Source organism: Suricata suricatta, chromosome 8, assembly GCF_006229205.1.
Source record: "Suricata suricatta isolate VVHF042 chromosome 8, meerkat_22Aug2017_6uvM2_HiC, whole genome shotgun sequence".
NCBI classification, from domain to species: domain Eukaryota; kingdom Metazoa; phylum Chordata; class Mammalia; order Carnivora; family Herpestidae; genus Suricata; species Suricata suricatta.
In genome coordinates, this window is record NC_043707.1 from 68253522 (window position 1) to 68267346 (window position 13825).

The following is a 13825-nucleotide window of genomic DNA, read 5'->3' on the forward strand; positions in this document are numbered from 1 at the left end:
AACCAACTGAGCCACCCAGGTGCCCTCCTAATCTCCTTTTCTTAATAAGGACACCAGTCGCATGGGATTCGGGTCCATCCCAGTGACCTCATTTAACCTTAATCACCACGTCAAAGACCCTACCTTCAAATAACAGTCCCATTCAGAGGTGCCAGGTTTAGGGCTTCAACATATGAATTTGAGGAGGACACATTCAGCCCATAACAAAGAGCACCGGAAAATCTGTTACCACTCCTCTCTCAATTCTAAACATAGCTCATACACAATCCTCCAGTGAAGGTAAATAAGCTTTAAAATGCAGGCAACCTTCGCCTTACTATGAATTGCTTCATTAAATGGAATGCTCTCTAACTAACCGTGTGCAATCAGTGACACAGGTGAGAGACGAGGTGCAAGAATGAGAAAAGTAATTTGGCTCACAGGTTGCTCCTGGGAAGGGCAGAGGTAAGTAGACCAAGGGATAATAATAAATACAACTTATGAGACATTTATTATGTGGCATGTTAAGAATGAGTGACATTAGTCCTATTTATGCCTCACATTAACTAGATGCAGCAGATATATGACCATCAACCTCATTTGATGATGATGGAGGAAGCTGGAACACAGAACGATCAGCTCAGAGCAGGGACTGAAATCAAAGCTTGTCAAATCAAAGTAGCCCACCACGCTACTGTCTGGGGACAGTTTTCAACATGAGGACGTAGAGAACGCAAGACCAGGAGTGTCTACAAGAGGTAAGAGGGCGGCAAAAACAAACTCCTCCCGCTCTACGACTTTCCAAAAATAAAAATCATAATTGTGTGCGTTAATTTGGACATGTGTGCTGGAGGCTGCCGTGCAAGGAACAGAGCTGTCAGATGCCCTGGGATTTACCACCCCCCCCCAACACACTGGCCCAGGGGTGGGGGTGAAACTCTTATCTACGCAGGAAGGGCTGGACTCAGCCCTGCGTGTTCCCCCTTCTAGAGAACCTATGGAAACAGATCCTGTTCTTAAACTCCGCCATGACTCAGGGCTTTCTCTAGGGCAGGGTTCTCCACCCCACCAGACCTAACACTCCTTTCTTACAACACATATTTCCTAACACTTCCTTTGCCATCATGGAATTAAATCCCTAGATAATAGAATCTACCTGCACATAATTTCAGGGGAAAAAAATAACACTACCTTGTTTCCCTGGGACTGGAGAACTTTCTGAGACACTGGATTTTTCAGCACTAATTCCTTATTATAATATATATAAGAAATGAAGTAATTAAAAATCATATGTAAAAAATCACATGTATTAGAAGCCTTTGCTTGGGGCACATTACATTAGAATACCCACCGAAGTAGTTATTGGACTTAACTTGTAATGAATTTAAGTTAAGAAATAAGAATGAACTTTATGCCTCTCTGCTAAAAAAAGTTGGATTTTAATTCTTAGGTTTAATTTTAATTCAATTGCAAGAAGTATCAGATCTCTTGTGTTACATATTTGCACATGACAGTTACAAATGCAGTCTAATAGGGCCGTATCATTCTAGAGAATCAAATACCATAAGCAGCACTGTGGTAGGTAGTGTGATTTTCTGCAGTGGTGAACATTTCTTGATAAAGTTCCAAATACAACAAGCAGGATCTTCCCTTCATTTAGTTGGTGATTGAATTCCTAAATGGTTCTCTGACACCAACCAGTTCTTCAAACGACACCTGGTCATCCTGCAATTCAATTCAATTCTGACTAACTGAAGTTAGCACAGACCTCACAGTAAGGGCTCAGTCCCACAGCATCCCCTGCCACCTTGAGATGCCAGTCACAAGCAGTAGGTCCCCAGTTACCTACACGTCTGTCTGAGTTGGCAGCAAATCAGAGGTTTGCCAGGAACCGCTCCTTGGATGAGATCATTTTCCAGAACAGCTGACAGAACTCAGAGAAACACTTCCTTGTGTTTACTAGCTTGTTATATAACTAAGGACATGATAAAAGATATCGATGAACAGCCAGCTGAGGAGATACACAGGGTAATGCATGTGGGAAGGGGCGCGGAGCGTCAATGTGCCCTCATGACACACGACTCTACACGGCAGCTCCATGGGTTCACCCAGAAGCTCTCCAAATCTTGTACTTCTGGAATTTTTATGGAGGCATCATCACCTAGGCATCATCAATCATTAACTCAATCTCTAGGCCCTCTTCCCTTCCCAGAAGACCAGGAATGTAGCGAAAGTTCTAAGCTTCTAATCATGTGTGACCAGCCCCCAGCTTCTAAAGCTATCCAGGAACCCACCAAGAGTCGCCTCATTAGAACAAAAGACACTCCTTTCCCAGAAGAAATCCCCAGGAATTTGGGAGTTCTGTGTGAGAAACCAAGGTCAAAGACCAAATATTGGAACAAAAGATGTTCCTAGTGCTTTGACCAGTTAAGAAATTGCCTTGATCTGGTGGTATATTTGAGAATCATGTACAATGAGGGACAATTCTTTGTTGTGTGGGACGTCTTACTTATTGAAACATGTCTCTCCTCTCTGGTCACTGCCTACTAAATGCTGCAGAGCCCAGTCTTGAATTTTCAAATAACCCCAATTGAGACGCACTTCTCTAGGGTGCCTTCATGGCGGTAAGGGAACCCCTAGTACCAACAGAACTAAGGATCTAGCTGTAGACTGGAGATAACAGCTACCCTGTGGGCTGCTGGGATTAATTAAAATAAGATACTATATGGAAGTGCACAGCACAATGCCTGGGCCAGAGTAACCACTCAATGAATGGTAATCATCCCAGTTTTTTTCCATTTCTTAAACATCCCAAACTTACTCCAGGCTGAGAGCCTTAGAATTTCTACTCTCTCTACTTGGAACATCCTTTCCCAGTCTGGCTGCTAATCGTTTACATCTTAACTCAGAAGTTCCTTTATCAGGGAACTTTTCATAGCCACCTACCTAAAGTAACAAACTTGATCCCTTCATATACCCTATCACATAGCCTTGTTTATTTCATTCACAGCAATGGGCACAGTCTGAAATTACCAGGTTCACTTGTTTACTGGTTTATTGTCTCTTTCTTCCCAGGCACCTTGTCTGCCTCACCCACTGGTCTGTCACCAGCCTCTAAAGGAGGACCAGGCACTGAGTAAGGTCCTCAGTAAACACTGACTCAATGAGTGACCAGCGTGACTGTTAAACCAACACAGATGTGGCTTCAACTTAAAACTGATCTAGTTTGAATAGACCTCAGAACTAGCAGCCAGCCAGGAGATCTTGCAGTCTAGCCTCTGGCGTCTCCGCTTGCTACAGCTAAGGCAGGAGAAGGAGAGCCTTTCATGACATGGACACGTTAAGACCAGCTCAGTCGGTTAAGAGTCTAACTTTAGCTTAGGTCATGATCTCACAGTTTGTGAGTTCAAGCCCTGCATCAGGCTCTGTGCTGACCGTACAGAGCCCTTTTCAGATCCTTTGTACCCCCCCTCACCCCTCCCCTGCTCAAGCACATGCTCTTTCGAAAATAAATAAACATTAAAGAAAAAAAGATATGGGGTAAATAACGGCCTCAAATACCCAGGAACCTTGTCTTTTCATTCCTTGGAGGGACCTGAGCAATTAATTTATAAAGCAATGAATCAGGAGGAGAGCTGGAGCCAAGGGCCAAGAAGTTGGTTACCTAGTCCATAGCAATCCAAAGAAGTGTTCAAAAGGTTAAAAAGGAAAATACAGAGGCCCAAAATGCCTATCTAGAGGGCCAGTCAAGTACCCATGCCTGCCTTGAAGCCAGAAGCTATGGAGACCGTGTTTGTCTACCATGGGTTTTGAGAAGCCCCTAGGGAATTCAAGTTTATACATAAATACACACTGGGCACTTTCTATATGCAAATCAAAGAATGGAAATTAAATGACCATTTCCAGGAGTGCCTGCTTGGCTCAGTCGGATGAGCGTCCGACTTTGGCTCAAGTCATAGTCTTGCGGTTTGTGAGTTCAAGCCCCTCGCTGGGCTCTGTGCTGACAGCTCAGAGCCTGGAGCCTGCTTCAGATTCTGTGTTTCCTTCTCTCTCGGCTCCTCCCCCACTTACACTGTGTGTGGCTCTCTCTCTCAAAAATAAATAAACATTTATAACAAGTTTTGAAAAATGATCATTTCCAGCTGATCTTGTTCCTGAATTTTTCTCTGAGGAGATGGGAGGGCCCTGTTTTATTCATGATGATTGGATCTCTGATCTTTGTAGACTCTGGGTGACCAAAGGCCTATATCTTGAGAGAAAAGCCCAATAAAAGAAACTGCAGGGTGTCTTTATCCAACTTTGTTTTTATTTCTCTCCCATGAGGATTTAGATGCAGGGAATATCACTGTGGGAATAGGCATTGGAATGAGCAAGAAGTCTGGTGTCAGGTGGACACAGGCTTGAAATCCACCCACCAATGACAGTCAACTAAATGAACTTAGACGGTTTACATAACTTGCCTGTGCTTCCGTTTCCTGTTTTTAAAGTAAAACCGACAATACTTTTGCTACAGGGTTCATATATGGGCTAAGTAAAATCGCAATGTATGTAAAATGTTTGGTATATCTATTGGGGGGAGGGCTGTGTGCCAGGTATTTATTTCCTCACCATTAAGGGGGAGGGTGAGAATTACCTCCAACTGGGGGAACATCGAGGATTCACGTAGAAAATAGAAAAGCAGAGAAAGGAAGGAGGAGGCAAAAGTGACTAATGCAGGAAGAGGTCACAGCTGAGTTATCAAGTAGGCTAAAATTACTTCAGTTCATCATCAGTAATAGGGGGCCCCAGCACACACCCCAGCACACCTCAGTGATTCTGCTTAGGTTTTAGATTCAGAAAACCTGGCTTCTTGTCCCAGCCCGGCTGCTTGCCAGGGAGTTGGGGCAAACCACGTCACTTCTCAGGCTCCTTACACGTAAAATGGGGTGAGTAATACCTGGTTTACTGTGAGAATACACTCAGATATAGAATGGAAGCTACTTGGCTCCCAGCAGGACTCATAACTCTTAGAGCTCTCCTTAACCAGTGGAGAGCTGCTGAGCCAGTCCCTGAAGATGCGAGACCAATGAATGTGAATTTCCCTTATTTATTAGCATTTCAGCTGGCACGGGCTAGCTTCTGCTGTGGTTACAAGTGATCCTAACACTTCAGTGACTTAAATATGAAGGTATCTTTTTTCTTAAGTAGGCTCCACTCCTAACATGGGGCTTGAACTCATAACCTTGAGATCAAGAGTCACATGCTCTACAGACTGAGTCGGCAGGGCACCCTGAAGATCTGTTTCTGATTCACTCATGGTCAGCCAGGGGTTCTGTTCCACACCACTGTCATCCTCACTCCGGGCCCCAGGCAGACAAAGCAGCCACTAGCAGGAACACTGCTGGTTGCCATTACAAGAAAAAGATAAGACAGTGAAGCATCCTCATTTCCAAAGCCTCCATTCACATTTCACTGGCCAAAGCAAGGCGCATACCTTCGAGTGGGTGGGAAAGTACAACCCACCATATGTCAGGAAGGAAAGGGAACAAGAATATTTGTGAGCAGCCTTAATGACTACTGTAGTCAGGGAGCAGAGACTTCAGAACGATTTAATTATCTCCTTTGCCAGAGAAAGACTTGCCATGGATTAGCTTATTGAGAATTGGCACGTTACCAAGGATATGTTTTTCTTTTCTTGATGAAAATAAATTATTAGCAAATAATCTTGCTGAGTTGTTGTACTTTTTGCAATATTTTTTGTTGCCATGCCCACTGCTGGGTTTATCTACACTAAATTAATTCCTGTAGTCTTCTTTATTATAGTCAAGAAGATCGTCCTCTCTCCCATGTCATAAATGTGGACCTCCTTTATATTCTGCCTAATCACATTTGGAAATCCCAATTTCTGACAGCATCAAAAGCATTCAACATGCTATCAGAAGCGATGGATTTGAAATGGCCTGTGTTTGCATGTGTGTTTCCCACTAGGAGTTGGTTCTCCTGAGACCCAGAAATGTAGGAAAATAATGCTTCCTTTCCACTTTGTAATATGCAGGTGTTTTCCAGATCCTTCTTTTGTAGAAAGCCTTCCTAAAACTCAGGAGATGTATTGGTTATCTACTGCTGCATAACAAATTAGCCCAATACTTAATGGGATAAAAGAACAATAAACATTTATATTTCCCACAGTATCTGTGGGTCATAAATTCGAGCATAGCTGGAAGTTTTGGGTCAAGGCCTACTCAGAAGTTGCAGTTAAGATGTCAGCCAGGGCTGTAGGCATCTGAGGACTTGTCAGAGGCTACGGGTCTGCTTCCAAGACACAGCCAAAGACCCACTTCCAAGTGGTCTTCCAAGAATCCCTCATATGACTGGGAAGTGGGTGTTCACTGTTGACAGGAGGTCTCAATTCTTCCCTACACTCGGCCTCTCCACAGCTGCTTCGGGTCCTTTCTCCTGTGTAAGTGAACCAAGAGAGGCAAAGACAGAGGCTGCAATGTTTTGTATGACTGAAACTCAAAGTCACACACTGTCACTTCCCCAGTGTTCTAGCACACATTCGGGATAGGACAACACGGGAGTGCATTATGCACAGTGTGAGTCCAGGAGGCAAGGAGTACTGGAGGCTGCCCAGGAGACTAGCTGCCACAGGGAGCAATGCAAGAATTCTTTCACTTCACTCGAAGTCCACTCCAAATATAAAAAATAAAAACTACAAGATACGTTCTGTGAAGGCAAAGACTTCTTTTTTCCTTTTGTTGTGCTTACCTTTAGACACGTCTAACATAACCAATTCTCATAAATATCGATGTGATGAATAGATAAGATGAAAAATCAGGAAAACTTTTTTTTTAAGGCTCCCAGTAAAACATTATAAATACTATATATTTTTTAGTTTCAAGTAGATACCGAATAAACGTTGAAAAAATAAGACCTAGTCCACTCCAAGTTGGTCCAAACTCATCAATTTTAGAAGCAGGATTTGATCAGGAAGGCAATGTAGCACAGTTAGTAGATTCTGGGTTAAAATCAGGAGAATTCAGGGGCACCTGGGAGGCTCAGTTGGTTAAGCCTCTGACTTCAGCTCAGGTCATGATCTCGTGGTTCGTGAGTTTGAGCCCTGCGTTGGGTTCTGTGCTGACAGCTCAGAGCCTGGAGCCTGCTTCTGATTCTATGTCTTCCTCACTCTCTGCCCCTCCCCTGCTCCTGCTCTGTCTCTCAAAAATAAATAAATGCTAAAAAATAAAAATTTAAAAAAGTCAGGAGAACTCAGATGAGAACAAGCCATTTAACTTCTCTGGGCCTCAGTCTTCTTCCCTACAACAGTAGAGGTTTGGACTACATGATAACAAAGGTACTTCTAGCATAAACATTCTAACATTATTTGAATGTTACCATACATTTGAAACTAGGCTTATAAGAAACTATTTCTGATCAACTTTATTGATTAGACAGTTCTTCTATGTGCTAGGTTTGAGGCTAAAATGTGTACATATGTCTGAGTTTGTTTAAGGTTTGCAGGGTGAATTATTAGGTCTATTTGGATAAAAAAAATTCCAGAAGCTTCATTGGAAAGAATTTACTTCAATGGAAGTGAGAGTTTTGTTCAAAAACAATTTCTTAGGCGCGCCTGGGTGGCTCAGTCGGTTAAGTGTCCGACTCTTGCTTTCAGCTCAGGTCATCATCTCACAGCTTGTGGGTTTGAGCCCCGCATCGGGCTCTGCGCTAATAGAGCAGAGCCTGCCTGACATCCTCTCTCTCTCTCGCTCTCCGTCTCAAAATAAATAAATAAATAAATAAATAAATAAATAAATAAATAAACTCTTAAAAAAAATTGGAAGGGACAGGTGATTTTAGAAACAGCCTCATTTCTCCCTATCAAATTATCTAATTTCATAGTACCCATTTGCTCACGTCCACTACCCAAGAGATGGGCTGAAAATAAAATGGATGCATTAAGATCTGGGGCACCTGGGTGGCTCAGTTGGTTAGGTTCCCAACTCGTAATTTCAGTTCAGGTCAAGATCTCACAGTTCATGAGTCCACACTGACAGTGTGAAGCCTACTTGGGATTCATTTTCTCTCTCTCTCTCCCTCCCTCTCTCTTTCTCTCTCTCTCTCTCTCAAAGTAAATAAACTTTAGGCAATTAAAAATAAAAACAATGGATGCTTTAAACTCTGCAGAAGTTTCTTCATGCGTCACCTAGAGCTGAGCACAGTACTTCCAAGAGTGCTCTGACCACAGAGGGAGAGAATGCAAACACTGCCTTATCTGGGACTTTAGAAAGTAAACATTTTCTTGTTGGAAACCATCCCATTGTTCCTAGTCCAGGGGCCCTCAGATCCTGCTTCATGCCACATATGCATCCGTGGTGTTCTGGTTAACATCCCCAAATTCCTCTTTCTCCTCCCTTCTGTTTGATCTCCTGCTCGATCAACCACAAGCCTGGCCTAGTTCACACAAATCAGCCCCTGCAGAGAGCAGGGTGGATAGTGGAGAAGGTACCTGGAGGCATAAGGGCACGATACTCAGCACAGGTGGTCTCTTCTGGGTCGTTAATGAAAATGTGGAACATCGAGGACCAGGAATGGAAATCTTCTGCACAGCCACTAGACATTTGTCATTTGATATCCATCTATTACACAGTCTGTATGGTGAAATATAATAAGGAATATTCTCTTTTATATATTTTAATTTTTATTTTAAGTAGGCTCCACACCCAACATGGGGCTTGAACTCATGACTCAGTGATCAAGTCACATGCTCCACCCACTGTGACCGCCAGGCATCTCTGACAAGGAATATTCTTAATATACTAATACCTCCTTTTTTCTACTACTGTTTTTTTCCTTAGTTTAATGAAGATAAAATTCACAAACAATTCACCAATTTAGTGTATAAATAAATGGATTTTGGTATACTCACAGAGTTACACAACCATCACAACAATTGATTTTAGAACATTTTCATCTCCTCAAAAGAAACTCCATATTCATTATCACCCTTCATTCCTCCTCAAACACCCCACGCCCCTGGAGACCACTCATTTATTTTCTCTCTCTACACATTTACCTATTCTGGACATTTCACACAAATAGAATTATATAAAATATGGTCTTTTTGCCTTTGGCTTCTTTCACTAAGCATAATGTTCTCAAGACTCATCCATGTTGCAACATATACCAGTCCTTAGTTTTTTTTATTTAATTTTATTTTAATATTTCTTTATTTTTGAGAGAGAGAGTGCAAGTGGACAAAGGCAGAGAGAGAGAGGGGAGAAGGGGACTCAGGATCCAAAGTGGGCTCTGCTCTGACAGCAGAGAGCCCACTGTGGTGCTCGAACTCATGAACTGTGAGATCATGACTTGAGCTGAAGTTGGACATTTACCCAGTTGAGCCACCCAGGCACCCCATTTCTTTTTATTGCCAAGTGATGCTTCGCTGTATGGATAGACGACACTTTCTTTACCCATTCACCAGTATGGGGCTTCTTGGTTGTTGTGTATACTACAACTATGAATGTCCGTGTGCACACAGTTTTCATTTTTCTTGGTTATATGCTTAGAAGTAGAATTGCTCTACTCATATGGGTCATATGCTAACTCTGTGCCTAACCTTGTCAGGAACTGCCAGACTGTTTTCCATTTTCCATTTCTACAAGTGGTGGGCAGTGTTTCCCTTTTTCCACCCCCTTGCCAACACTCGGTATTTGTCATTTTCATGATGGCCATCCTAGCATATGCGAGGTGGTAGCTCCTTGTACTTATAGTTTGCGTTTCTCTGATTGCTAAAGATGCCAAGCGTCTCCATGTGCTTATTTGTCACTGACATATTCTCTTTAAAGAAATGTCCATTCAGGTCTGTTGCCCATTTTGAAAAGCTAAGTTATGTGATTTTTATGATTGAATTGTAGAAGTTCTTTATATATTTTAGATATGTCTCTTATTATATATATGGTTTGCAAAACTTATCTCCCACTGTGTGGGCAGTATCATTTTACTTTGTTGATGATGTCCTTTGAAGCACAGAGTTGTTAATTTTGGTAACGTCCAATTTATCATTTTTTCTTTTGTTGCGTGTACTTTTGGAGTTAAATTCTAGTGCTGCTTTTGAGCTACATTTTCTTAGCTTCGTGTTCAGGTTTAGAAAAATAGTTCTTATTTTCCTTTCCTGCTCTAAATGACTTAGAATAGTAGAAGCTAATATTTACTAAGCACTTACTATGTGCCAGGTTTTTTGCTAAGAGTTGAGACAGCTTGGGTAACTAGCCCAGGGCCCCAGGGTTAGGGGGATTAATCCAACCTGATTCTGGAACCCATACTTCACTGTCCTACTCAACGTGTATCTTCTTCATCTTAACGTTTGTTTCATTTTTGCAAGAGGAAAACAGTGTATCTGCTGTTAGTGTTGGACAAGTTACTCTGTCCATGTTCTTTGTTTCCTTCCCTTCCCTGAGGTGAGTCCTCCGCCCCACCCTTTCTAGGTCTGCCAGAATCTACAAAGTCTCCAACACACACACACACACACACACACACACACACACACACACACACACACCCAAAGGGGCAAATCAACAGCCTTGCTCATGATGCAGGATAAATACAGAGTCCCTGAGGCCATACCTAAAGCTGCCCCCAGCAGGGATGCTAAGTCTTTGGTCATGACAGTCTAGGGACTGACAGGCAGGAGCAGCTCTGACACCCCTCGAAAAGGAATCCCAGGCTGGGGTTGCCTCGGCACTCACACCAAAAGCCCCTGAATTTAAAACACTTCGCCTGTCAGTTCAATCAAGTAGAATCACATGGAGCGATGAATGACAGAAGCTGGTCAGAGGAGTGTCTCAGTTGTTTCTTTGACTTGGACAATATTGATGTTTAAAGTTCAACTTTAGTTTCTCTAAGTACATGAGGTCAGAATTATGTAATGGGAGCCCACAAGCTTCTGCCCCCCATGCTCTGCCTCCTTTCCCACTGGGCCCAGTTGCCTACTGTAGCCACTTGGAACCCCAGAATGTCCCTCAGACTCCGCCTCCCTCTCCCAGTGCGTCCTTCTTGCCGCTGCACCTGTCCAGCTCCTTCCCATCTCTTAGTGAACCAACTGGACTCAGTTCACAGTCTCCTCTTCCACTGAATTGAGGTAAAACAAATTTCCCCATCATGCTTACCTTTCTCAGTAGATTATGAGATCTTTAAGGTCAGAGACCAAAAAGAATTAATTTCCCCAGAACTAAGCTTGGATTCTGTCATCTATAGGCATTTAATCAGCATTTGTGTAAGGATTACTCAGTGCCAGAATCTGCCCACCACCTGCAACAAAAATTAAACGTGAACCAGGTGATCCAGGAACCCCCCCACCCCCACCCCGTCCTGCAAGGACATGCATGGACTTTGCTAGCACTCAAGGAGAAGGTCAAGGCAAAGTAGGCATTTTGTCTCACACAATTCGAGAGCGGGGCAGGGTCGTAATTTCCTCTTTATCTTAGTGATGGCAGAGAATCTGGCCTCTTAGACCCAGGCCTACCCAGGGCCATCAAGTGATCAGAAGTTTGTTGTGTTTCCTAAATACAACCACACGGAATTTCCTGAGCCTAAACACCCCTGAACGCTGATGGAGTAACTCAAAAAGTTCGGTAAGCATTGCAAAATCATTCCTAGTAGCACAGATAGTGATATCCTGTCTTAGTAACTGGCTCCCTGTGACCTTGTGGGGAAAGGTGGAGGTGAGCATGCAGAACAAGGGCTCGACATTGAGCCTTCAGGAGCTAATACCAAATGGATGTTCCAGCTGCTCTCTGCCTCTCTCTCCACAGGCCTCTGTCACCCTCCTCACGTCTGCCTCTAGGCTTCCTAGGTAACATCCCTGTCCCTTAGCCACAGAAAGCTGCCCCTTCCCCCACAAGAGGACGCGGTCCCAAGTTGTTGCCGTCTCTTCTTAAGTGCAAAAATTAATCCCTTGGGCTTCAGCTGGATGTTATGGAAGATTTCCCCTGCCCAGCCTGCTGCTTGCTCTCAAGCAGGAGGAACGTGGGCTGGTCCTGCAGTGAGACTCAGTGTGTGCGTTCCGTGCCTCTCCCTCTCAGGCCGCGAAGGCTCCAGCAGAGGCCAGCTTCCCCTGCGTTACCGAAGGACAGATGTCTCCCCGCGGTCAGTATTACTTATCTGCCAAAGAGAATGCAGGCCACTAACAAAGAGGCAAAGTATTTTTCAGCCATTAGCATGTTTTTCACCTGGCCATATGATGACAACTTTAGTATTATTGTGGTAAAGTCATTTTCATTTCTTTCCTGGATCCATCTCTTTACAGAGGTCCCTGGTAGTTGAGAATGTTTGTTTACTTCCTGTGATAGAATTTGTTGATCCCCAAAACTCTCCCCAGATGGAGCGGGGGTGGGGAGGCTCTTGCTTATCCAGCACAGCAGTAAAGAAAAAAACTTAGAAATTTGCTTGTAGAATTAGCAAGATAATTGCAAAGGGAATGTTTATGGCTTCAGGGCCTTGATCTATAAAGTGTTCTTAATAAACTGACATCTTCAGTTTCAAAGGAAATGGTGAGATTCCTAACCCACATGTGTCCTTTTGCCCAGGAGCCAGACTCTCAACATGTCCCCCTGGGCTTCCAGCTCACTATCTGCAAGTTGAAAGGAACTGATCTAAGGTTTCTAGAAGATTCTTAGAATTCAACGTAATTCAATTAACATCTACTGGGTATCTGCTATGTGCAGTATTGGGTGGTGAAAATGCAATTTTGTATCATTCAGGTAGAAATTCTCAGGGATCCTTTATCTGCTTTGAGAAATTGTTCTAGAACAAAGATTGACACAAACACTATTGTTTCTTTTGCCTGGTCAACCTAACAGTAAAGGAAGAAAGCATTTTCCCAAAATGATTTATCTTAAAACCCTGAGACCTACTGGGGATTCTCATGGGGTAGGTCCCTGAGGCTTATGGAAAAGGATTCCAAATTCCTTCTGCTCTTTTCTTCAGTAGTGACTTCACTTAACCTTGACAGTGACAAAGAAACTTTGAAAGGAAAAATAACTTTGAAAGAAAAAAAAAAGATCTGAATAGTCAATCATTCAGATCTTAACCTTTCTTCCAGCAGGAAATATGAGCATATTAACAGTACCAGAAAACTGTTTCAAAAGAGGCTCAAATGTAACTTTTTCTTATACTCTTTCCAACAACAAAAATTATTCATGGGAATCCAACAGGGAGAAATCTGAGGGTAAAACACTGCTATTTTACTGGTGGGTCTTTAGAAATACCCTAACTTTCCATCCATCCCCATTCTAAGAAATCAACTTCCATTGGAAAATTCCAGGCTCAGGCAAAAAAGTCTTTAACTTACATTATAATGCAAAACACTTTGCCAGAGAACTTCCATCACTCATCAGGGTAGCACTGCTTCTCTCTCTTTTTTAATGATACATTTCCAAATGATTGTAAACTCACAAACACAAGACTATACTTCCAAGAATCATTTCTATAGTTTGTTACTAGAGAAGTTTCTATGAACATGTAGAGCACTGGAAACCATGGGGAAGAGAAGCACTGTTCTCTCTTGGAGTGAAACTGGCCCTAAGTTTGCTTCTGCAAAGGCCATTGTCATTGATGGTCTTTCTTCTCCCTGTGGGAGGAAGAGAGAGGGTAGATTTGTGAGAGAGAGCCCCCAGCATGGCTTTCTAATTAATTAATTAACTTAATTAATCAATTAAGGAATTCTCAGATGCACTTGCCTTTCTACCTTGATTCTAATGTCAGATTCTGAATGAAATTTGCACTAGCACACATACAAACAGAGGCTTTAGGAGAGCCTGGGTGGCTCAGTCAAATAAGCGTCCAACTTCAGCACAAGTCATGATCTCGT

General features: G+C 42.9%; 1 long non-coding RNA gene and 1 pseudogene across 1 annotated transcript; one reads left to right on the plus strand and one right to left on the minus strand.

Moving 5' to 3' along the window:
- Positions 1-6114: 6114 nt before the first annotated feature.
- On the minus strand, positions 6115-11195 carry LOC115297974. The gene is made up of 3 exons (XR_003911544.1): positions 11124-11195; positions 8465-8606; positions 6115-6414 (listed from the first exon to the last, which is right to left on the minus strand). It is a non-coding gene; the product is annotated as an uncharacterized LOC115297974 (long non-coding RNA).
- Positions 11196-13416: 2221 nt separating this feature from the next.
- On the plus strand, positions 13417-13620 carry LOC115300476 (annotated as a pseudogene).
- The last annotated feature ends 205 nt before the right edge of the window (positions 13621-13825 follow it).